Below are 3,221 nucleotides of genomic sequence, written 5' to 3'. Positions count from 1 at the left end.
ACACAGTCGTTGCGGGATGTTCGTCTATATGAGGGTTCTGCAATACAAGGGACTTTAAAATCCCCGCCCATTCCCACCAGGTATCACAAGCAGCGCTCACCTGACAGTCACCGGATGGCTTGCTCGAAAACTTTTATCTTGCTTTCACAGGAAAGCATCATTAATTAACGCTTCACCTTTTTTGCACAATCAAACAAATGCTAACTCAGGGACGCTCCATACTTCAATCATTTGGCCTGTGCTTTGGGGAGCGGCCAGGGAAGTGGAACTGAGTCCATGATCAGATCAGCCATGATCGTATCAAATGGTGGAGCAGGATCGAGGGGCCGTATGGCCCACTCCTGCTCCTATTTCATATGTTCTTATGTATGTTAACCCATTTTACTCACTGTATTTTAGCTTTCTGGTTCAAAGTGTTCATTGCCGATGACACCAGGAATCTGGTGCAAATTTTATCAAATTTATCAGCACCGATTATTCCTACCGTGCGCACAAAATACAATCAGTAGTGAAGATAAAATCCCACCGTGTGTATTTTCAGATTTAACGCAGTAGCATTTCAAATAAAGTGAAAGAATTTTACACTAATAAATTTGCAAGTGTTACTTGTATTTGTGTCTTTAATTAAACTTTGTGGCGTCTGACTCCCGTTCATGCCACTGCTGAATAAGAGAGGAGGGTTTGACATTGACCAGACTGCACTGCCCCTGATATTTGTCAGCTCATCCTTTATATTCAGTGGTTTCTCGCCCTATGATGGGCTGCAGTGTAGCGGATATCGCTTTGGCCTCACACGCAAAAGGTCCCCATGGATCCGTTTTCTCTCACTCAAAGTTATCTATTTATTGGTGAAATAAAGAGCACTTAATGAATAAAGGAGCCCTATTGCCAGGAGAATAAATAGCAAATAAAAACAGCAAATGCTGGAAATCTCAGCTGGTCAGGCAGCATTTGCAGGGAGACTAAACTCGCCTCCGATTGTTCATCCACAGCAAGTTTAAAAATAATGTTTCTGCCTGGGATTGAACTTGGGACCTATTGCGTGTAAGGCAAACGTGATAACCACTACACTACAGAAACCTCTGGCACAACAGCCCCCTCAGCGAGGAGCTGACCAGTGAGCTCCCTCTGTGCTGATCGGGAATGTGTTGGCTCTCCTGAAACAAATTCTGTCCCACACTGAGAATTCTCAATCCTTCTCCTCCGCTGCCCTTTACAGAAATGTCACGGATCACCCAGCCACCGTGTTCATTTCCACATCCTCACAGTGGGGCCACAGAGGCTCCTACCGTCTCCCCGCGATCAGCGAACTCACCCAGTTTACAAAATTAAACCCCAAACACATGCCCGGCAAAGTGCAGGAGAAGCCAGATAGTCTGTAATCTCGGTCTATCACAGAGAGTATTGGTATTCATGGTGATTACAGCAATTATTAAGCGTCTCACAGACCTCAATAATTTTTCTGCGATGAATTGATCGAGGATTGAAACCAGGTTAGTGCTCCGGGTCTTAACCCCTCGACCACCAGGGAACAGTTACGATACATGTCGAACCAGGTTAGTGCACCGGATCTTAACCCTCGACCACCAGGGAATAGTTACGATGCACGTCGATATATTTATATATATTTATATATGAACCTGAATGTCAATGGCTACCTACCTAGACCTCGTGGCGCCCACGGTAGTGCGTCTAACTTTGAGTGAGAGAAACGGTTCCACAGTGACACCTGTCATGTGTTCGACATGGTTACTGCTTGTACTATTACAAGGTGTGCCACCAGAGGGCACTGCAGTGGGAGACTTGTAGCTTACCTGCACAGGTGAGCCTGGCCTAGTATAAAAGGCAGGCCACCAGGTGTGATCCTCACTCTGTGGTTATTAATAAAGGACTCAGGTCACTACAGTTAAATAACGACACATTGTCTCGTGGAGTCATTATCAGAGCATTTGAAGGTATAACAAGGGAGCCAAAAGCCTCAGAATCTGGAAATTCTACCAAAGCGTCGAAGTCATGCTGTAGGTGCCTGGGACAACACATTGCTCAAAGTTCTCCACACGTGAAGGCAGAGTGTTTCTTCGACAGAAAGACTGGGCATCTTGCGAAGGCATGCCGACTGAAGGGTAAACCTATTTTTAAAGCTATGACTCCAGCGTTCAAAGCTATGAGTAGAAATCCCAAGAGACTACATAGTATGGAAGACCAACAACAGGACGATGAGATGTTAGAGTTACACATCATCAGGAGCACTAGTTTAACGGACAGTGATTCGGAAAGCATCAAAATCCACATAGATGCGTGATTTCCAACTGGAGAAACCCAAGATAGAGCAGCGAGGCTACTCGGGAGAGTAAATTCCTGTGGTTGGTCATATCACTGTAACGATCGGTGAAATATAAAGATTAATTTCAGAACTTGCCTCGAATAGTAGTGAAAAGAGACAAGTCTGCCTTACAAGGAAGAAATTGATTAAGCTCACTGAAGCTGGATTGTAGTCAGATTTTCTGTGTGGAAGCGAGATTTTCATCAACGGATGAGGTTATCAAGAAGTATCCAAAGGTGTTCTGCGAAACGGACAGTCCGATCCAAGGCTTCAAGGCGAGTGTCAGGGTACAGAAGGACGCTAGATTGGTTTACTACAAGCCCCGTTCCGTACCATATGCACTCAAGGTGAAAGTTGAGCATGAACTCAAAAAACTAGAAGGTGTTAACCGTTACACTGCGGAAACATCTCCACTTTCAGCACAAGATTAACAAAATTAAACCCAATGAGATCGGGAGAAAAGTTCCTCACATGCTCAGGGCAAAATAAATAATTGTCGTTCTACAAAAGAATGAACAAATTTCAGCACCAGGTCAGACGGAAATGTTAAGCGAGCAGGTGGACGGCTGAATCGCACTTTTAAGGAGTTGGTGGTGACAACGCAAATGGGTTCTGCCTAATGATTCAATATAAGAAATGTCTGCAATAGGATTCGAACACTATCTATAGTGACCTGAACACATCACCTTAGACCACTCGGCCATCATTACTATACAGTGCTGTGTGTGGCCACCTGCAGGTTGATTTTGAACTTTTGTGTCCTGTTACATGAAATAAATCAGGGCAGCAGGCAGATCTCTGCCTGACACCGGGGAAAGAGTGAGAGAGACCTTGGAGCAAGGGTCTGGTTATTGTCAAACAGCAAATGAAATATTAATTCTGGAAGAATAACATTGAA

At 44.5% G+C, this 3,221-nt stretch overlaps 1 non-coding gene across 1 annotated transcript; it reads right to left on the bottom strand.

The window, feature by feature from the left end:
• Positions 1-1,007: 1,007 nt before the first annotated feature.
• On the bottom strand, positions 1,008-1,080 carry trnav-uac (transfer RNA valine (anticodon UAC)). The gene has a single exon. It is a non-coding gene; the product is annotated as a tRNA-Val (tRNA).
• Positions 1,081-3,221: the final 2,141 nt, after the last annotated feature.

The sequence above is a fragment of the Pristiophorus japonicus genome, unplaced genomic scaffold (genome assembly GCF_044704955.1).
Source record: "Pristiophorus japonicus isolate sPriJap1 unplaced genomic scaffold, sPriJap1.hap1 HAP1_SCAFFOLD_110, whole genome shotgun sequence".
NCBI lineage: Eukaryota > Metazoa > Chordata > Chondrichthyes > Pristiophoridae > Pristiophorus > Pristiophorus japonicus.
The sequence above is the reverse complement of the archived record's forward strand: the minus strand, read 5'-3'. Positions and strand labels throughout refer to the sequence as shown.